The sequence below is a fragment of the Tenrec ecaudatus genome, chromosome 13 (assembly GCF_050624435.1).
Source record: "Tenrec ecaudatus isolate mTenEca1 chromosome 13, mTenEca1.hap1, whole genome shotgun sequence".
Classification (NCBI taxonomy): domain Eukaryota; kingdom Metazoa; phylum Chordata; class Mammalia; order Afrosoricida; family Tenrecidae; genus Tenrec; species Tenrec ecaudatus.
Window position 1 is genome coordinate 28,757,033 of NC_134542.1, and position 23,247 is coordinate 28,780,279.

Genomic DNA, 23,247 nt, shown 5'->3' on the forward strand with positions numbered 1-23,247 from the left:
CATGGTAGCACTATTCCCATTACTGTTCCTGAGGAGTTTATCTGTCCTAGATTCCATCTCATCCATACCGGTGTACGTGCTCCAGTCTAGCCGGAATTTTAAGGTAGAACTGGAGTCATGATAGTGGGGGGAAGGAAGCATTTAAGAACTAGAGCAGTGGTCCTCAACCCAAAGTTCGCGACACCTTTGGGGGTCAAATGACCCTTTCACGGGGGTTGCTCAATTCAAAACAGTAGCAAAATTACAGTTATGAAGTAGCAACGAAAACAATTTGCTCCCCTTGCTGCTCTGTTGTGCTCCCTTCGTGTTTTGCTCCGGTGTTGGGGAGGTCAGACCAGGTGTGATTCCTGCTCTGTGTCTCCAATGCTGTCCCCCTTAGCACTGTGGGTCAGTGAAGGGATGTAGTGTCTCGTGGTGCGGTCAACCCTATGGTCCTCTCTGTGCATTGGCTGTTCTGAGTAGGAATGTCGCCCTTGAGGCTTTGTGGACCGGGATGTGGTTCTCTCTCTCTCTCTCTCTCTCTCTCTCTCTCTCTCTCTCTCTCTCTCTCTCTCTCTCTTCCTCTCTCCCTCCCTCCCTCCCTCCCTCCCTTCCTCTTAGTTGGCTCCCCTGTGGTCTGGGCAGACCCACCACTCTCCCTGGGCTGCATCTTCAGTGCTGTCTTCCTTGGTGCATTCCTCTGGGGAGGGGGTCAGTGTAGCCGGGGCTGGAGCCAGAATGCAGACCTTTCTGTTGGTTCACTTCTCATGCTGGTAAGTTTTCTTCAAGGTTGGCACCCCAGGCTGAGGTCTGCTCCCTTTCTCACATCCTGTGGAGACATGAACAATACCCTCCCACGTGTGGGTTAGTGACCTGTTCCCCCACTATCCCAGTCCTCTGCCCCCACCCTTTCCCCTCCTTTTATGCCCTAAGCAAGACCCTTACCTCCCTCCATGCACAAACATAAACTCCAGGTGGATCACAGATCTCGAGGTAAAATCCCAAACTATGAGGACCATCAATGAGGGAATTGGGACAAACCTGAGAACTTTGGTGCAGGGAATATGTAGGCTGTTGGAAACAGGGAAGGACACAAACACAGAGGAAGCACAAATTGACAGGTGGAATATACTGAAGATAAAACCCCTGCATACATTGAAAGACTTCACCAAAAGAGTTATAAGAAAGACCACCAACAGTAAAAATATCTTTAGCAATGACATATCAAAGGCCTTATTACTAAAACCTACAACACATGCTAGCACACAATAAGTAAAACCAAATAACCCATTGAGGAGAGGGGCAAAAGACCTGAACAGAAGTTTCATAGGGGCAGAAATCCAAATAACCAACAAACATATGAGTAAATTTTCCTGATCATTAGCCATAAGGGAAATGCAAATTAAAACAATTATGAGATACCACCTACCACCCTCAAGATAGCCTGATCAAACAATCAGAAAGCAAAAAATGTTGGAGGGGATGTGGTGAGATAGGAACTCTCATCCTCTGCTGGTGATCCTGTAGGTATGTGCAGCCATTATGGAAATTCATTTGCCAATACCTAAAACAAATGGAAATCAAGCTTCCCTATGACCCAACAATCCCCTACTGGGCATACACCCAGAAGAGGTAAGAAACAGACCACAACCACACATCTGTGCGCCGATGTTTATTGCAGCACAGTTCACAACTGTAAGGAATTAGAAACAGCCTAAATTTCCATCAGCAGCCTAAATTTCCATCAACAGCCTAAATTCCCTTCAACAGCCTAAATTTCCATCTTGGCGGGAGCAGAAAGCCCCGTTTTTCTCCCATGGAGCGGGCTGTTTTTTACTGCTGACCTTGAGGAACACAGCCCAATACAAAACCACTGTGCAGCCAGTGTTCCCATTGCTACTAGATACCAGGGCTGTAAAGATGAATAAAGCCATGGCCACTTTTTAGAAGGAAACCTGTTTATTTGGTGGGAATTATAAGCAAGCACATCAGAATATAAAATGTTCTGTAATAGAGTAGTATGTGAATGATAACCAGGAGTACCCCCAAAACATGCCATAATTTCGTTTAATCTATGTATTTAATTTTTTTTAGGAAACAACTTTATCTCCTTCAAAGTGCTCTTGATTACACTTAATACATTGGCCAAATCTGCAATTACATTCTTCAAAACATTTTTCAAACTCATTTTTTCTTCCCTCTTTTTTTTCTTCACCTCTTCTGTGTCGTCAAATCCCTGTCCTTTCATGTCCCTCTTCATTTGCAGAAACAAAAAGAAGTCTCATGAAGTGAGATCAGGTGAGTAAGGCACATGGGCAAGAGAGGCGTGCTGTTCTTTGCCAAAAACTGGCTCACTGAGAAGGCTGCATTGTCACAGTGGCAAAACCATTCCCCCATCTGCCACAAATCAGGCCTTTTTGTCCCATATTGTTACACTATCTTTTTAGACCTTCTCCATAGAAAGCTTGGTTAACAGTCTGGCCTGGAATAATGAACTCCAATCCCCAAATGCATTAAGGGCTCACATTTCTGTCCATTTGAGAAGTTGATGGACGTCCAGAATTAGGTTTGTCATCAATTGACATTTCACCTTATTTCACTCCAACACTTGAGTTTTTCCCACAGCGCTGTCCTTGCAAGCTGTGTTCACCATCACAATAGTGTCTGCAACATTTTCCCCAAACAGGAAACAGAAATTTAACCGTTGCACGCTGTTCTCTTAAATCGGCCATCACAAAAAAAAAAAAAAAGGTGGCAGAGCGGAGCTTCTTTTTTAATTAATATTTGGGTATCCCCTCATAGGCTGAGACATTATTAGTGGCTCCGCATGTCCTTTGAAATACCAGCTGCCTCTCTTCCATGTAACGGCCTCCGTGTTCTAACCTGAAGGTTCACTTTATCCTCTTCCCTCGATGCACAGCGCCCACTCTCGCACGTTTCCGCTAAGGCGTCCTGTCCTCTTGGGAGGCGATCCTGTAGCTCCTCCTCCTCTGCAGCCTCTCTCCTTAGCCCCTTGTCAAAGCTCAACTTTCCTCACAGCGTGTTCTCAGCCACCTCAGTCAGAGGTGCTCTTTCCGCTCTCTCTTTTACAAAGTACGTTTCCTGAGACCACTTTGGGGAATGAATAGTTCTAGATGATAGTTTCTCCTGTACCGGTCTGTCTTTTGCACCAAATTGTAGCAGACTGGAGCACGGTTTGCTCATTTTTGGGGTCACCTCTGTACATAGATCTTCATTATGTCTGTGTTGCCTTTCCCAATGAAGCTAGAATGCTACTGTTCGAAGTGCAAATTAAATCTTTTCTCAGACAGTGGCTGAGTGAGGCTTTTAATTTAATAAAGACATGAAAATGTGATGTGCACTTTTTTTATTAAGTGACCCAGAATTAGCAACACAACATACACGAGTATGTATAGAAAAATCGCCATTATGCATTGTGATTTTTAAGGAATTGCAAAGCAATATGCAAAATGCAATCTTCTTATTTGAAAATGCAATTATTGTTATTATTATATGTGTTGTTATATATAAAGTGCCTTGGTGGTGCAATGGCTAAGCACCCAGTTATTAGCCAAGAGGTCAGTGCTTCTAACCTCAGCTGCTCTGTGAGAGAAAGATGTGGCAACCCATTCCTTTCACAGGCTTAGCATACCCTGTGTTTCTATGAATGCTCCCTACAGGAGTTGGGCAATGTACTTTCCATATTAAATGACTGTAGTCTGCCATGCAAAAGACGTGATGGTGGCCTACTAAGAGGGGTCTGGTCAGTTCTTGTCCCTGGTCGGAGAGCTCGGTCTGTAACTGACCAGGAGTTAGTTTGCTTCTACAAAGTTAATCCCACAGATGTTGGCAGATAGAAACAGAATGGAGAAAGAAGTAGAAAGAGGAAAAGGCAAGAATAGAGAGGAGCAGAGAGCGAGGAGGCAAGGCCTCCACGGAGAGGTGTGATACAGGTCTCGGAGCACACTGAAGGGGCACCACAGAGGTGAGAGAAGAAACCTATTGCTAGGAATGGAGCTAATCGGAGGGGACAGAATGCCCCACTGGATGCCCCACTGACTGTGAGCTGGGTCAGTTAGTAGAGAGGTCCAAGGGATAGAGGCCAAAGACAGAGAAGCCTACACAATTGGGGGGGCAAGGGGGATAAAAGGTAGCAGTAAGATGCACAGCAGAAAGGAGGCCAGTCCTCAGGAGTTACAGAGAATCCTCCTGTGTACACTTGAGCAGAGGTTTGCATAGCAGAGAAAAGACCCTGCCATCCTTCACAGCCAAGAGGAGGAGCTGAGAGAGGGGCCCTGCACAAAAGGGAAGGATGTGCTTCGCACTTTGAGAGTTCCTGCCAGACCTTGCCTACATGCTTCCTGCTCCTGCTCCTAAGGCCCAAGTTGCAGCCTGTTGATCCTGGACCTGGTGCCGAGACATACCGTCAGTTCTTTAAAGCACCCTATAACTCTTTATATCTGTGAATTCTGTGTAGCCGACGCAACGAACCTTCGAACCCAGGAGGGAAGCAGAGACTGCCCCGGGGAGGACAGTGGGTGTCGGAAATGATTAAGCTGTTGGAGAGTGGAGGTACACCGGCTCTCCCCCTCCTGAGAATCAGCGTTGTGCTGGTCTTGTCGTTATCCTGCCTTCACTTAGGTGAAGTTTGACACCACACTTGACCATTGACCTGTTACAGACCTAAGTATTTAATTTTTCTATAATGAACAAGATGTTTTTTAGAAATAGAAAAGTTGATTAACAACCCAAGAATTAAGTCATTTGCTTATCATTTTTTTCATGTTAAAATTTTTATGTTTAACATTTTTAAAATCTACTTTTCCAAAAATAAGTGATCATACTTCCACTCCCAGGTGTCTCTGGGTAGTCCAAACAGTTAAACACTGAACTTGGTGCTTTGAGCACATCAGCATGCACCTTGGGAGGAAGGCCTGGGAATCTGTTTCCCAAAGTTTCAAGCTTAAAATTTCTAGGGAGTGCAGTCTACTCTATGCTCTATGCACCCTGAGTTGCCATGAGTGAGAATCAACTAGATGACCATGGGTTTTGGTTTTGATTTTTAAAATTCCATTTTTTAATAGAAAAAAAATTAAAACATGCTTCCCACGTCTTTCTGCCTTTCTGTGTTTGAGACCCAAAGAAGACAGCTAGTTGGCATCATAGCTTTGTTGACATATACAGATAGATAAGTTCCAGTTCACAGAATCCACGCGTACAACAGAATGGAACATTGTCTGTCCTTCACCATCCTCACAATTGTTTTGTGATGGCTAACCACAAGGTTCAACTCCACCCCTACCCTCTCAACTATTCCATGAGAGAAAGATGTTTGGCGATTTGCTTTTGTAAACATTAACCCGAAACCTGTCATAGCATTGATTCTAGTTCTTAGGACCCCTATGTAGGCTTTCCAAGGCTTGCCATCTCTATGGGAACAGATGGACTCTTCTTTGTCCCTCAGTTTGGCTCTGGGTTTGAACCACTGATGTTACAGTTGGTAGCCCAATGCTTGCTGACCCAACAGCATCATCAGGGATTCCTTTTGTAAATATGACACCTTTTGACACTCTATGGGACAGGACAATGCTACTCAGTCCTTCAGAGATACTATGAGTGGGATGCTACTTGATGGTAACTGGACATCATGGTATTAGATATCGTGTAAAAGACACACACAAAAAAATATTTCTGAACATGTCCTTCCTGACATACTTTGGCACTTCCCTTTGCGTTTATCTTCTTCCCTGTTAGCTGAAAACCAGTTCTCACATAATGAGTCAAGAGGAACCATTAAGAGCAGTATTGATTTAGGAGAGGGACAAGGAAAGTGGGCACTTCAATATTCCTTGCCTCCTTTGGGACGGTTAAAGAGAGCTTAATTTGACCTGAAGTCGTGAAAAGAACAGACATGGAGTCCCTCTTCAGATTTTCGATACTGAGCAGAATTGATGTGAGAGAGCTAACTGCTGTCTCCAAGCAAAAACACATCTCCTGTGAGCAAGTTTATAGCTTTCAGAGGAGAGGACAGGGGCACAAGCTTGCAGAATGGTGCCTGGAACATTCTTTTGAGCAGATAAAGACATTTAAAATAGCCCGGAACTATCATCCATGAAATGTTCTTTTTGATACTAAGATATTGCAAAGACAGTAAAAAAGGAAGCATATCTCATCTTATAATGTCCTTGACTGTTCAGTGTTTAATTTTATTTTAGGAGCCTCTTGATCTTGGGACAGATGTGAAGATATCACTGCCCTCTTCTTGCATCTTAGTGGGGAACTACCCAGAACAGAGATCAGCAGAAACCTCTCTTTCGGATTAGGGAAAATAAAGATTCCAAATTAGGATATAGGCTCCTTTCCACACACATCAGAGAGTCAATAGAATAAAGGGAGAGGACTCTCTACTTTATTTCAGAAGTGTTCAAGAATGTTGAGGTCATTATTGTTCATAAACACGATCCTTTTGCTGAGCAAGCTTCTTATAAAATGTTTCCTTATTCTATTCATTCACTTGTTCCATGAATACATATTAAATTCTTGTGATCTCTAAACCCCGTGGATCACAATGGTCTGATCCACAGCTGATCACGGGGCTGGGAGAGAACAGGACTGGGTTGCATTCTGTTCCGCATGGGTTAAGATGTAGAGGAGCCAACTCAACACCAGATCCTGACAACAACATGTTTCAATTCTGGTAGAAGTCTTCAGGTTTCAATGTCTGAGATGCTTGATGCCCAGGAACACTGCTGAGATTCTGCTTCCATTCATATAAGAGGGAAAAAAATGACATCACCCTGCCTCCCTTGTATTTAGATGCCTGGTTGCACTCTGATTGCATTGGGCCTGGCTCTGGATAATATTAACCTTTAATAACTCACCTTTGATCTATATAAAATGACTCAACAGTGGTTAGCAGTATGTGTAAATAGTCAATTCATTTAGAAATACATGGTGAAGCTCTCTCCTAATAAGAATACAATTAAAAACAATTGAATGCAGTGGATTTTAAAGTTGACTACATAGTAGATTCAAGCGGAAGGTAAGTAAAAATACAGTTGTCACTAAACAGAAACTTCATGAGGGAAGACCTTTGGGCAACCAACAAGCACAGGAAGAAATATTCCTGATCCTTAGCCATTAAAAAAAATCTACTTACAGATGGATATTGGGCCTCCACTCAAGTACTCCCTCAATGCAAAAAGAGTTTGTTCTATTAACCTGGCATTCCATGATGTTCACCTTCCCGACACGATCGCTGAAGACAAAGTAGGTGCATACGCAAATGTGGTGAAAAAAGCTGATGGTGCCCAGTTATCAAAAGAGATAGCATCTGGGATCTTAAAGGCTTGAAGATAAACAAGTAGTCATCTAGCTGAGAAGCAACTAAACCCACATAGGAGAAGCACACCAGCCTGTGTGATCATGAGGTGTCAATGGGATCAGGTATCAGGCATCAAAGAACAAAGAATCATATCATTGTGAATGAGGGTGGGTACAGAGTGGGGACCAAAGCCCACCTGTAGGCAACTGGACATCCCCTTACAGAAGGGTCACAGGAAGGAGACAATCCAGTCAGAGCGCAGTGTAGCAACAATGAAACATACAACTTTCCTCTAGTTCTTTAATGTTTCCTCCCCCCCACTATCATGATCCCAATTCTACCTTACAAATCCGACTAAACCAGAGGATGTACACTGGTACAGATAGGAACTGGAAGCACAGGGAATCCAGGACAGATGAATCCCTCAGGACCAGTGGTGAGAGTGGTGATACCGGGAGGGTGGAAGGAGGGTGGATTGGAAAGGGGGAACCTATTACAAGAATCTACATATAACCACCTCCCTGGGGGTGGACAACAGAAAAGTGGGTGAAGGGAGACGTCAGACAGTGTAAGACATGACAAAATAATAATAATTTATAAATTATCAAGGGTTTGTGGGGGGCAGCATGCAGGGAGGGAGGGGGAAATAAGCTGATACCAAGGGCTCAAATAGAAAGCAAACATTTTGAGAATGATGATGGCAACAAATGTACAAATGTGCTTGACACAATGGATGGATGTATGGATTGTGATAAGAGGTGCACGAACCCCCAATAAAATGATTTAAAAAACAAAAAACTCTGCTCATGGAGACCCTCTATAGGGTTTCCAAGATGGTACATCTTTCCTGAGACAGATCATCTAAATATGCAAATCAAAATAACAATGATATAGTCTCTCACCCCAGCATTAATATCAGAATTAGAAAAATTAATCTTGTAAACAACAAATGCTAGCAAGGGTGTGGAGAGATAAGGATCCTCAAGCCGTGCTGGGGGGACTATAAAATGGTGCGAACATTGTGGAAAGCAATATGGTGGTTCCTTAAAAAGTTGCACTAGAAATACCATTTGGTCCAGCATGCTCCCCATTTGGAATATAGCTGTAAAACTCCTCCCATGCCCCTGGCTGTGGGCAAAGAGACACCTGACTGGTGGTGGTGCTCGTATATCAGCCAGGGGCAGAGCAGACTGGCAGCCCCTTGTTCATCCTAGCTTGATGCCTAGATCGTGGCCAGAGCTGTTTCATGCCTAGGGCACATAAAAAAAAAAAAAAAAACTTCTCACAATATGGATGCATCTGGAGAACATCATGCTGAGTGAAATTAGCCAATCACAAAAGAACAAATATTGCATGAGACTGCTGCTTTAAAGAGTCAGGAAAAGATTTCCACCTAGAAAGAAACATTCTTTGAAGGCTTCCAGGAATAGCAGAGGGAGCGAGGGCAAGTCACTAAAGGGTAGAGATAGAACAACTTGAGCGAAGGGAAAGGCAATGAACAATCAGTGGAGCTGAGCACAAAATGATCAAGGCAAAGAAAGATACGGAAGCATGAGAACTGAAGGCAACAAAGGCAAAGACAACACACACACAATCTTTCAGTAATGGATACATGACCTGATTGCTACCTCCTGAGTGTCTCTAAGTAGGAACCACTCGTATGAGCTTGTCTTAATTTCTGATTCATAGAAACTGTGTGAGAAAATAAATGCTTATTGCTTTCAGCTGAAAAGTTTGGGGGTAATTTGTTATGTTGCAAGAGATAAGTAATCTAGGATTGCAAGGCGAGAAGAAGAGCAACTCTCTCTCTCCCTTATTCCAAAGCCCTGCTGAGTTTCTCCCTTTTTCAATTTACAGAATAGGAGGGGAGAAAATAGACATCGAAGACCTGGCTCTAGCAACGCCTAAATAGCTCAAATAAACATCTATCACCAATTGTCTCCCTGAATTTTATATGCCAAACATGTGGAATTGGTAAATGTTGTGTTATCTATTCTTTACACAAACTGAAATGAAGGAAAATTATGCCCTCCATCATCAGTTTATTCATTCACGTATCTCTTCCTTTATTTAACTAGTGTTTGTGGAGCATGCTAAATCTCAGACACTATGCTGTTTGGGGAAGCACAACAGTGGGCAAGGTAGCCTGGCACCCTGCCTCATGAAACGTCCATTACAACCAGTGAGATGGTCCATAAGCAATTAAACAAATAACTCAAATTCCTGGATGTGTTATGGATCCATCAGACAAAGGGTTGTGATAATGAATGTGCGATGTGCAATGTCCTTGGAGTTGTGTCATAGGTAAGGAGATGACACCTAAGCTAAGCCTTAAAGATGGGAAGAACCTCTTCGTTGAGAAAAAGGTAGTAAGGACAACCTAGGAAGAAAGAATAGCACATGCAAAGGCCCTGGGGTTCAAAGGCACATGAAGGAACTGAAGAAGTCCAGGAAGACTAGAGTCCAGTGTGTGGCAGGGCAAAGGGGCATGAGAATCCGTGGGAGTGCATCCATTTCTATCAGCTTCTTGGGGACAAAAAGGTCATTGGGAATAGGTGCACTATAAAAATAATCTCCCCCACCCACCCCCACTCCATACATTCTCCAGGCCTTCTTTAACCAGTCCCTCTGCTTCACACCTAAACTCAATAAGCAAATAAATTTCCATTTGAACAAAGAGATGGGATCAAACTGAACAACCAGCTTGAGAACTCAAGACCTGCTGGTCCTCTCACTCCCTCAGCTGCCAACTTTTGCCAGAATATCGTTCTTCCTTTGCCAGGATATCGTGGGTCTCCAGACTTACAATGTCAGCCCAGCACCCTACAGATTTTCTCTAGGCGCCTGTGGTGGGAGGGTCCAGACTGGAAGCTAGATGAACACGGACGCATCTCGAAAGACTGAATTTGAGGTAACACAGAAGGTAGGTTGGGTTTAGCAATGACTGGGAACCCAGAAAAGTTTACTTGGAAAGTTTGGGGTCCTTCCCAAGGCAGTAGCGTCTGATGAACAAGTTCCTTGAGTGCTCAGACTTAAAATTCTGTCTCTGTGCTTGACCTTTCAGAGTGTTTGCTGAAGAAAGAAACTGCAAAGGAAAGCCGAGAAGTCACATTGTAGCCTTGCAGGCTGGCCGGGTGCTGAGGGACCACGTGCTATTTATTTAGCCATGTTGTAATGTCCTTTTCAATCCCAAATTCACCCGTGTTTCCAGAAAATTATTGAAATGGGACTTGTGAGATACACAGGCCCTTTCAACAAACAGTAATGTAATTCTTCCTTCACACATTCTGGGGAAGGAAAGAAAGACAAGGGGGTGGGGAGGGAGGAAAGGCCGCTTTGAGCTACTGTGCAGGCTGGAGTGAACTAAAACTGCAAACCCGCTAAGGACCAGCAGGAAATCCAGGGCTGAGGGTGGGGGGTGAGATGCAGGTGCCCCCATACTGGAAAGTTTCCTGTATAAAATGATGAAACTTTTTGTAAGCTCAAATGGCAAGTGGGGAAGAAGCAGTTACCATTCGATTATATGGGAATTTTTTTAGGGTTCCCAACCCCCCAAAATAACTTACTAAACCATACCAAACAACACAGAAAACCGAAGTCAAGCATCATACTCTCATAGAGTATTTACACACACAGGGCAAAGCCAGGTATTCTCAATACCGGATGTCAAGGGGAGTTTCCCAGGAAGGAGCTTCAGGAAGGTTCCCTGGTCACTCAGGGTGTGCACTGCCGACATGACAGCCCCCCGCTGCACAATGAGTGCTGAACATCAGCTTCTTGTTGTGGGTGTGGTAGTGGTAGAGGTGGAGGTGCTGTTTAGTTCGCAACAGCAAAAATCTTCCAGATTTCTTTCCGTTATTGAAAACAGGCACAAATAGAGGTCGGTTTGGGGTAACATTTAGGAGGCCTAGTGGCATAGTGTTTACGTGTGGGGCTGCCATCTGTGAGGCTGGCGGTTGAAACCAACAGCAGCCCTGTGGGAGAAAGAGGAAGCTTTCTACTGCCATGAGGACTTGCAGTCAGGGGCCACCGCAGGGGAAGTGCTTGCCCGGCCTGCAGTGTCGCCATGAGTCAGAATTGGCTGGATGGCAGTGAACTTGTCATTTTGTATTTTTGTTGAGGCTTTTTTGTAAAATTCGAGTGCTGTAAAGTGAATTTTCTAAAAACAGGTACAGAGGTTCGTAAAGTGTTTCATCTGCATATCGTGAAAGTGTGGCATTAACAACTCCATGGGGGTCACCTACGTGGCAGCCCACATTTCCACTGCGTAGAATTCCACTTGATGAGAAGCCTTATGTGTGCTTGGTCTTGACTACAGAGAGCCCTTACCACACCACACTGCCTTCTTCCTGGCTTTTATGGGTCCAAGGGATTTGTGTTACAGAATTCAGTGGTTCTTTGATGTCAAAAAAATGTACTGGGCAAATTCAAAGGCTGGAGATGGCAAATTGAAATGAATAACTACAGGCGAACAGGTCTCCCATGTCGGAGACATGAGAAGGCTCTTTTGGCTGTCTTCTTCCTAGCAGAACTCCAAACTCAGGGGCTGAGGCTGCCTGTCCCCAGAGAATTCCTAACATGCCGCAGAGTGGCCTCCTGGAGAGATGGATACGCTCCTGGGCCCAAATTAGAAAACCTTGACCAGGACAAGAAGCAGCAAGTGCACTGTCAGCCCCAGGCTATTCTTGTCCCTGCAGTTGCTGCCCCTCCTCAAAACGAAGACAGCAACACTCATGCCATCTAAAGCCCCTGAGCGGGCTTTGAGAAACGCCTATCTCTCCCTTTGACTCCATCCATTGACATTCATTTTACTGAAGTGCACTGAAGTTCAACATACATTCAGAAAAATGTAGAGGCCCTGAGTCCAAGGAAAAAGAGGTCGAAACACAAAGACGGTCTGCCACAGTACTACATGCCCGGCATGTAGAAAGGGCCCGGCTCGTAGTAGATATTCAATATAGCACCACTGATCGGGGAGAGAGAGAGAAACACGTGCATCTTAAATGTACACCTTGATGAATCATCACAAAGTGACGTGTTCATACAACCACCACTCATTTCTGTCCCTCTCTCCCTTCCAGTGGTCGCCACCATCCTACCTGAGAAAGCCATCAGTTAGTTTTGCTTGGTTTTGAACATTTTTCAGCAGAATCCCAAAATACATCTGTCAATTTCCCAAATGGACAAAATTGTTCAGTGAATTTGAAGTTCTTTCTACCAATGCAGACTGTTCATCAAGCTTGCTTTTTAGAAGTTCTGAACAGATTGCATTGAATGGGCTACCAAAAAAAAAAAAAAAGTCCCGATGTGTAGCAGACAGGGGACTGGTTTATCCACCATGACAATACATCTGCTCGTGCAGCCATCTCAGTGCGCCAGTTTTTGGCAAAAAAAAAAAAAAAAATGGCTCTCTTGCCCCACATACCTGACTCACCTGAGTTTGCTCCATGCAACTTCTTTTTGTTTCTGTGAATGCAGAGGGACATGAAAGGACAGTGATTTGATGACACAGAAGAGGTGAAGAAGAAATGAGGGAGGTTCTATCAGTTATCCAAACAGATGAATTTGAAAAATGTTTCCAAGAATGAAATCACAGATTTGGCAAATGTATTAAGTATAACGAGGAGTGCTTTGAAGGTGATAAGGTTGTTTGGTAAAAATAAATACATACTTAGCTTTGAAAAGGAATTCCTGTTTGGGGGAGGTACCGCTCATATGTTGTTTTATATTTGGATTCTTTAACTCGATCCTTTATTTGATCCAGGTAATGGCCTGTAGCTGTAGTCGGTTCATTCTCACTGCTGTGTAGCGCTCCGTGATGTGAATATATTGTAGCTGATTTATCCATTATACACTTGATGGATGTTTGGGTTGCTTCTAGTCTGCAGTTGTTGTGAATAAGGTTACTTGGGTGTTTTTGCACATCTTTTTTCATATATATGTAAACACATCCTATAAAATGTTGCCAAGGAATGGAACTATTTGGCTCATAAATTATGCACACATTTAGTATTTCTTCTTAACTTTTCCTCCTAGAAGACACTTCCATTTTATTTCCCAGAAAAACAGCAGTTCTCTAAAACTTGTTTTGCCAGTTGGTTCTTAAAGCTATACTGAATATTGCAGAATGATTCAGAAATTATACAGTCATTTCCATGGGGTGTTTGTGCTCTTAGCTAACTGGAAAGTCAGCAGTTCAAATATACTTCCCACCTTGTGGGAGAAAGATGAGGCTTTCAACTCCCATTAAGATTTAGTCTCAGAAACCCACAGGTGCAGTTCTACCTGTCCTACAGGGCTGCTACAAGTTAGAACCAATCCCAACTCAATGACAGTAAATGTGACTTGAGTTTTTTTGGAAACAGAATCCACAACCGTGGTTTAAACTAGTGAGTGTTCTCTTGCTGCCACAAACCCTTTCCTTGACGTGGGTCCTGTATCGTGTGCCCTCTCATGCCACCGTCTGGGATTTTCTGTCCCCTTCATGCTCCTCTCTTGCCAGAATCACATACTACACTATCAGAATTACACAATGAAGCAAGCTCTTAGCAATTTTAATCACTATAAATGTCCTTCCTTGAGAAACCCTACACCTCCCTTGCAAGGGAAGCAACATGCTAACCATGTAAAGAATCACCTTGCCTCCGTGTTCAGCCCCTGGCCCCCGGCCGCTGTAAGACAAGATTTCTGAGCACTGGTCTTGACTTGACCCTCACTGTGGCATGACCTCTAACAAGGGAACTCTAAGATCAAAAGGAGAAAAATAATACCTGTCTCTTAACTACACCGGGTTGGATTTATTGAGTGTTAAAGAAGCAATACTGGTTAGAAACCTCATGATGAAAGGAGTGTAAATATTAAAAAAGAATCATCTTTATTATCCAGTCCAAGTTCCTTAGCCAGCTTGTACTTAAACACATATCTAGTCTTAAAGAAGAAGCCATTCAGAACTCGTTTGGAGTACCTCGTGATTCTACTAAGTACTATTACTATTATCTCTTTAACTGAAAATCTCATATTACGAAAAATCGATAATTATTCTCTCATGGTGATATTCTACACAGTGGTATCACCCGTTTTCCTTCGATGTCACATCCTTTATCTGCTACATTAGGTTGGACAGTCAGTTCCCTGCTCCTCTCGCTGTATCCACGTTCTCCCAGCACTCAGATGTTGGAGCTCCATGCTGTCGATTCCCTGTGTCCCAACTGGAGACACTGAAACTCATAACACGCGCTCCTCACTGTGTTCAGTCATCTGTGTAATAAATAAATATTTGTTGTACACTTCCTATGTGTGGCAAGCTGGAGATTCGTTGGAGCACCAGGTAGATGAGTCCTTGAGCTCGTGGAGCTTATGTCATAAATATTTTTAAACAATATATATTTTTATTCATGTAAAAAATAGTTATAAGGGCTATGAGGGAACGAACACTCCGGTCCGGCCTAAAGGGTGACTAGAGTGGGGTTGTTGATGAGCACATGGTGGAGGGAGGTTTTTCTGAAGCGGTCACACTTGGATTCAAATATAAATGATCTTTCGAAGTCGTTGGAGGATGTGCATGAGAAAAGGACGTCAGGAAAGAGCGCAGCAAGGCCCTTCCCAGGGAAGGTCAGTATGACAATACCGAGACCTCTGGGAAGGTGGGGGAGGGGGGAGGCACAAATAACACCAAAATAGCAGACGACGGACAGTGGAAGACACAAAATAGTAATATATAATTGATCGTGGATTCACAAGGGTGGGAGGGAGAGGGAGGGGCAAAAAGAGGAGCTGATACCAAGGGGCTCCAATAGAAAATGTTTTGGAAATGTTGATGGATGACAACATGGGTACCGGTGTGCTTAATACAATTGAATGGTGGATTGCTATAAGATTTGTAAGAGTCTGCCTCACCCCCTCCGTCATAAAATGATTCATAATAATAAAAAGAGATATCCCAATTAATTAATTGTTTTTTTAAGAGGTGGGGGCAGCATGTGGACACCAGATCAAACCCAGCCTTATGGGTGATCACTAAGAGTTCTTCCATCTTGCAAGTTCTGTAGCAGATGATTCCATTGATGAATAATCAGATATATGATTTTTCTCTGGACAATGAATGAAAGGCTTATGACCAATTTATTAGTGTAGACTCTATTCTGATCTATGGTATGTCCAAGCTCTCTCTGCTGTCAGAACCCCTCCTTCTTGGAGGCCTATTCTTCCAAAACGTAACCTTAAATAGGATCAATTTTAAAATAGAAATATCATGTAATAGATGCCACACATCCCCCCCGTACCTTTTTCTACATGTAAGTATTTTTATCTTACCTAATTAAACCAAAACCACACTCACTGCCAGGCAGTCAGTTCCAACACACGGTGACCCTATAGGACAGGGCAGAACTGCCCTGTGTGTTTCCCAGACTGCTTTCTTCTTCAGAGGAGGGCTGCTGGTGGTTTCAAAGTGCTGACCTTGAGGGTAGCAGCCCAACCTGTAACCCCACCAGGGCTCCTTGGTGGGCACTACCCAGTTCTGGTTTTGTAGCAAAGAAGGCAGCTTGTGCTTTCGATTATATGAAAACCAGGTTCTGTTTCTAGTTTTGACGCTTACTGTGTACAGTTGGCTGGGTAATTAAGCTCTCTGAGTGTTTTGATCTGTTAAGTAAAAATGATAAGACCTACCTACCACCAGTTCTGTTACTTGTCTGTCAGTTTGTCATCCTGTGGTAGATTGACTGATGCTGTGGTACTAGAAGCTATGTCACTGGTATTTCAAATATCTCCAGGATAATTCAAGGTGAGTAGGGGTCAGTGGAGGTTCCAGATGAAGAACAGACTGGGAAGAAGAAATAGGTTGCTCCCTTGTGAGGGATTCGCCAATGAAAAACCTGTAAAGAGCAGGGAAGCATTGCCATATATTTTGCCAGTAGATGAATCCCTCAGGTTAGAAGGCACTACAATACAATTTGGAAGAGCTGCTTTCTCAAAGTACAGTCGACCATAAGAGGTAACATCATGATAAATGGAGAAAAGTTTGAAGTTATCAAGGATTTCATCTTGCTTGGATCCAGAACAAATGCTCACGGAAGCAGCAGTCAAGAAATCAAACAATGTATTGCATTAGGCAAATCTGCTGCACGAGATCAATTTAAAAGTGTTAAAGAGCAAAGACATCACTTTGAGGACTAAGGTGTGCATGACCCAAGCCATGATATTTTCAATGGCCTTCGATGTGCATATTGGATGTGTGAATAAGGAAGACCAAAGAAGAACTGGTGCATTTGTGAGCAATACAAACCAACTGGGACTGTTGAACAAACCAATCTGTCCTTGATGAAGTACAGCCAGAGTTCCCCTTATGAATAAGGAGGTGAGACTTCGTCTCACGTACTTTGGGTATATTGTAAGGAAAAATCAAGGAGAAGGACATTATCTGGGTATCCCTGGGTAAATGCTACTCTTTTGATCTTGTTTGGTTGGTTGTTCTAAGCCACATAGATGAATTCAGCTCCACACTTGAGAACACTTAACCATAGCATTAGGAAATAATGATGTGTTTCAAAAGGCAAAAATGCTATAAATTTGTAGTTAAACTCTATTGGCCTTTGCTCCTTCCCATTCTTCTCAGTTTTCATGGAAGTTCTCTGAAAATAACAGGTTTGTTAATGATCACAGATAAAGTTAGTAATATACTTGATCTCTCTAGTCAATATTTGAATATAAGGATCATTCAACCACTCACTGCTTCCTTTCGCTTTGAGGTTGGGATTTATAAGCTAGTACATGATCATTCTCTGAGTCAATCACAAATACAGTGATGATTCCTGATGTGGCAAATTATGATTAGTCTACTGTGAAGTCTAATGAATGTTATTCATTACAACTTGGGAGATTCGGAACCACGAATTCTTCCTTTTACTTAATTCGTTCAGGAGAAAAATCAATTAAGAAGACATGATTTCCTTACAGATCTTATCCACCGATGTGGATTACGACTTGCAGAGCTCAGAGTAGGAAATATATTTCTGGTAGAGGAGAGCTGTAGTGAGCAAATGATTGGACATCTGGCTGTTCAAGTATGGTTTAAGTCAAAGGGAGGCGGGCACATGGTGGTGTGGAATGATGGGAAACCCATCTACATTCAGGGCTCGTCGCTGGAAGGCGTCCTTGTATGTATCATGCACACAAGAACTGAAAGTGAGGGGAAATTTATGAGCTACGTATAATTCTTTCTGTTCATTTTTTAAATTATTTATTTTATTATTTAGTATTCAAACAAATCTCTGTGAGAGAAGTATGAATTGAAAATACAGATAAACAAAAAAGAAATCCAATCATTATTCTACCGCTCAGAGATAATTATTAGAAATATATTGGCACTTGTGCGCACACACATACAAATGTATCACAAATCGTACATGCATCACCATCTAAGTGACTAATAAACACCTGTAGATGTCATATTAAACCCCCAAATGGCTGTGGAGTCCCCTTGACCTCCTTGCAACCCTGCACAGGGTTTCTGAAACTGTCATCTTCATGGGTGCAGACAGCTTCATCTTTCGCCGACAGAGTGAATGCGGGGTTTCAGCCGCCGACTTCACAGTTAATAATCTAATGCCTATAACCCACAGGGAAAAAAATATATTAGAAAAAAAGTGATCACAAATGAAAAAAATTTTTCAAAAGCTCACAATTATAATTATTTTTCTTGAGTAATGCCAAAGGGCTTGTGACAATAGATTCCACAAAGCTTCCCTTGGTGTCTGTGTTATTAGATAATGTCGAGTCTGTTCTGACTCAGAGTGACCCCATGCACGACTGAGCCGAGCACTGATCCGGTGCCATCATCTCAATTGTTGCTATCTTCAGACCCATCATTGAGGCCACTATCTCAGTCTATCTCATCTGTGGTTGCCCTGTTTTTGGCTGCCTCTCTATTTTGTCAAGTATGATGTCGTTTTCCAGGGACTGGTCTTTTCTTTCTTTCTTTCTTTTTTAAATCATTATATTAGGGGCTCATTCAACTCTTATCACAATCCATACATACATCCATCGTGTAAAGCACATTTGTACATTCATTGCCCTCTTCATTCTCAAAACATTTGCTCTCCACTTAAGCCCCTGGCATCAGGTACTCGTTTTTCCCCTCCCTCTCCACTCCCCCCTCCCTCATGAACGCTTGATAATTTATAAATTATTATTTTGTCATATCTAGCTCTGCCCGATGTCTCCCTTCACCCACTTTTCTGTTGTCTGTCCCCCAGGGAGGTCACATGTAGATCCTTGAAATTGTTTCCCCCTTTCCAACCCACCCTCTCTATCACCGCTCAGTAATGCCACTCACACCACTGGTCCTGAAGGGATCCTCCTCCCTGGATTCCCTGTGTTTCCAGTTCCCATCTGTACCAGTGTACATCCTCTGATACAGCCAGACTTGTAAGGTAGGATTCAGATCATGACGGTGTATTTTCATCGTTGCTACATCGCACCCTGACTGACTTGTCTCCTCCCCAAGACCCTTCTCTAAGGAGATGTCCAGTGGCCTAAAAATGGGCTTTGGGTCTCCACTCCACACTCCCCTGCGCATTCACTATGGTAAGATTTTTTGTTCTCATGATGCCTGATACCTGATCCCTTTGTCACCTTGTGATCGCACAGGCTGGTGAACTTTTTCTATGTGGGCTTTGTTGCTTCTGAGCTAGATGACCGCTTGTTTACCTTCAAACCTTGAAGACCCCAGACACGATATCTTTTGATAACCGGGCACCATCAGCTTCCTTCACCACATTTGATTGATCACCCTCTTTGTCTCAGCAGTTGTGTCGGGAAGGTGAGCATCATAGAATGCCAATTTAATAGAAGACAGTATTCTTGCATTGAGGGAGTACTTGAGTGGAGGCCCAATGTCCTTCTGCTACCTTAATAGTAAACCTATAAATATACGCACATAGATCTATTTCCCCATCCTCATATATAAATATATTTGCATATGTACACGTCTTTATCTAGACCTCTATATATGCCCTTTGCCTCCAAGCTCTGTCCTCTATTTCCTTTTACTTTCCTCCTGTCCCACTATCATGCTCCATCCCCACCAGGGTTTCAGAAATTCCTCTTGGTTACATTACCCTTGGTCATGCTCTACTAAGCCTCCCATACTCTCCTCACTACCGATTTGGATCACTTGTTCCCTTGTCCCTTGGTTTATTAACACCACTACCTTTCCCCCACACACACCCCTCTCCCATGTCCTTGTGGACCTATAGGTCCTGTTTTCTCTTCCAATTGTTCATCCAGCCTATCTTATTTAGACAGACCTGTGGAAATAATAACATGCACAAAAACAAGACAGAGCACAACCAAGCAACAATATACAACAAAACAACAGCCAACCAATGCCCAAAAAAACACATCAAGAAAGAAAAGCTTGTAGTTAGTTCAAGGATTGTTTGTTGGCCTTTAGGAGTGTTTTCCAGTCCAGTCTGTTGGGGCACCACGCCCTGGCCCCAAAGTCCACCTTCAGCATTCCCTGGGGACCTCGCTGCTCCATTCTCTTGCTGTTCTGTTGCACCCCCTTAATGTTTTGCCTCGGTGTGGCGGGATCCAATCGGGTGCAATTCCCACCCTGTGTCTCTGGTGTTGTGTCCTGTAGGGCCATGGGTCAGTGAGGGACGTCATGTCTCATAGTGGGGCCAGCCATGTGGTCCTCTCTCTCGACTGGTTGCTCTAATTGGGAACATCGCCCTTACAGCCTGGTGGACCAGGATGTGCTCCACTCTCTCCTCCCCCGCTTTTTCTGTTCCCGTGTGCTCCAATCAGATATGTTCCTCTCCCAGAGCTTCAAATTCAGTGCTGTCCTATGAAATAAATACTTCTGAGGGGAGGGGCATGTGTCCACTTAGTAGTTGGAGTTGGGGCCTGCCCCCCCAGACCTCTCCACTGGTTCCCTACTCCACTCTGGCATGTTGCATTCACATCTTGGAGCACTGGGTTGAAGTCTGATCCCTCTTTCCCTGTGGAGACACAAACAATACCCTTTCCTTGGGTGGGTTAGTGCCCTGTGCCCCAGCTACCCATTTCTTTTTTATTATTTTTTTTCCTTTCCCCACCTCCTTTTTAGCTGTCTACCATGTGTATCCCTGTATTTTTCTTGTCCCTGCCATATTACCTGGTCCTCAACCTAGGAATGTTTGTATACCATAGCTTTTTTCCTATGCCTCTTTTGCATTTTTTTAAAGCTTACCTCAGTTGACTTTGAATTCTTTCCATCTTTAAGCCAATGCTATCTTGGGGTCTGTTTTCTCTTTTTCGCTATCTGGGTGAGGTTGTTCTATGTGGTGGTCTCTTATTTATGCTTGGTGAGTGTTGTTCTTCTGCCCATACTGGATCGGATCGGCAAGGATCTTTTGTAGGGATGGTTTTCTTCTAACATATTCTTTGAGTTTTTCCTTTTCTGGGAAGACTCTTACTTCTCCATCTATCTTGATTGTTAATTTGGCTGGGTAGAGTATTCTTGGGTTTGCATTGTTTCCCTTAAATTTTTGGCATATGTTACTCCACTCTCTCCTCTTCTTCATAGTTTCTGCTGATAGGTCTGAGCATATTCTTATTTGGGAACCTTTATATATGATTGCTTGCTTTTCCCTAGCTTCTCTCATGATTTTCTCCTTTTATCTCAAATTTGGATAATTTAACTATTATGTTCCTTGGTGACTTCTTCTTGGGATCCAGTCTAGTTGGTTTTCTTTCAGCCTCCAGAATGGTTACCTGGTTTTCATTCATTAGGCTGGGGAAGTTTTCCTCCAAAAATTCTCTCACTATTGTTGCAGATGACTTCTTTGTCGTGTCTTCCTCCAGTAAGCCAATAATTCTAATGTTATTCTGCTTCAAAGCATCAGACATAGCTCCTAAGTTTTCTTCAGCTTCTCTGATAATCTTATTAGATTTTTGTTCTCATTTGTTAAAGTCTGCTTGTCTGTCCTCCAAGTCATTGATGCAGTTCTCTGCTTCCTCCAGTCGATTCTCGAGGTCCATGTTTCTGCTACTGGTCTTTGTTATCTCCTCACTAAGCTCCTGTATTTCCCTTTGGTTTATGGCTTTTATCTCCTCTATCATTTCATCATTTTTTCTGTATTGTTTCCCTCATAGTCTGTATGGCTCCAAGTAGCTTTCTGAAAATTTATTTCTGTGGCAGCTCAATGTCTGCTTCTTCTATGCATGCTGTTATGTTCAGGACATCTTCTGCCATTGCCTTTTGTTTCTCCCGTTTTTTCGTTGAGGTCGTTGGGGCTGATGGCAATTTGCATTGCGTTGTTTTAGAGGAGCCAGGTATCATTTTCCAGGGAGGTGAAGAGCACTGGCTCTCTCTGGGAGTCATGTAGTAATGCTTCTTCGAACTGCCTACAGCTTATTTCACTATGTAATTAACCTACCACCTTATCCTCCTGTGGCTTCCTTCTGAGGGGAGTGACCCAGAAGGCTCGTGGGTTGCCTGCTTTGGTATTGCGGAGGTTGGGCAGAGGTTCCTGCAGCAGCTTAGAATGTTGAGGAGTGTTGGCCGAGCTACCTTAGGACCCCAGGCACACAGGCAGGAATTCCCCTGTAAGAAATTGAGCAGAGCATCATCTGGTGGAGGTCAGCAGGGCCTTTCCAAGCCTGGGCTAGCTACACAGGGTGGAGTTCATCTAGCTGGGTGTGGCGCAGACATAAATGACCTAGGCTAAGGGGAGCGGTCTGGAGGTTAGCAGTAGTGTGTGAGAGACCAAGAAAGAGACAGAGAGGAGGAAAAAAATTTAAAATCAAGCCCGCTGAGCCTGTGGGGGGTGGGGGGAGAGGGATGGGGATAGAGTGAAGAGATGAAAACAAATGCAACAATGTAACTGAGTCCCGATCCCCACCAGTGGAGCTGCAAGAGTTTAGTCCCTGTCCCGAGGCAGGTGGTGGCAAACTGGGGCTGTGTTGAGACCAAGCTGCCCTACAGGCTCTAAATGGTCCCAGCTCTGGCAGAGACAGTGTGGGTCCAGGGTCAAGCCCCAGGTAGCCTCCACTGAGGTAAGCCAAAAGCCCCCAGCCCCTCAAAACCCCGTGGGTCTATGCCTACTTGTCTTTATGGTGCTCCTTCTGTGTTCCAGAAGTGTTGAATTTCCCTCTAAGCAACTCTCCTGGGCTGAATTCTGCAGCATCCCTCTGGTATGTGTTATTCTGTCGCCATCTTCCCGGAAATCCAGGGACTGGTCTTTTCTAATAACATGCCTAAAGTACATGAGACAAAAATTTGCCATCCTTGCTTGTACACAGCATTCTGGCCATCCTTCTTTCAAGACAGATCTGTTTGTTATTTTGGCAGTCCTTGGCACTTCCAATATTCTTCTAATGTACCATAATTCAAATAGTTTCCCTTCTTTTGAAGGTTTTGAATAAGTCAGCTTTTACCAAGGAGAACCATGTCTGTCTACTTTTTATATTTACCCCTTTTAATTTTTCAAAGTTGTATTAATATTGCTTTCACATAAATAGCACCTTATTATATGCGACAACTCCTGTTGTGCACGTCTGCTCACTTGGCCTAGATACCGCTTCCACCTTTCCTTCCTCAATTATACTTTCCTTCAGGAGACCTTTGCAGATGCTCGCAAGTCAATATTTTCAACTACATATTCTTATAACTCCATTGGCATACCCTTTGTATCAAGTAAAATTTCAAGTTTTTGTGTGACAGTTTACCAATATTTCATTTCCCCACCAGATTATTACTCGCTGCCATAGAGTCAGTTTCAATTCATAGTAAACCAGTAGGACAGACCTGCCCCTGTGGGTTTCATAGACTAGAACTCTGCAGGGAAATAGAAAGGCTCCTAATTTTGCTCACAAGTATATCTGTTATCTGTGGTGCCCAGCATGTTTCATGGGGCACCATTCTTAGATGCCTTCAAATTGGTGCTGACTCATACTGACTC

General features: G+C 43.4%; 1 non-coding gene across 1 annotated transcript; it reads left to right on the forward strand.

Annotated features, from left to right (window-relative positions):
* Nucleotides 1-8,422: 8,422 nt before the first annotated feature.
* LOC142425265 (small nucleolar RNA SNORA48) lies at nucleotides 8,423-8,566 on the forward strand. The gene has a single exon (XR_012779614.1). It is a non-coding gene; the product is annotated as a small nucleolar RNA SNORA48 (small nucleolar RNA).
* The last annotated feature ends 14,681 nt before the right edge of the window (nucleotides 8,567-23,247 follow it).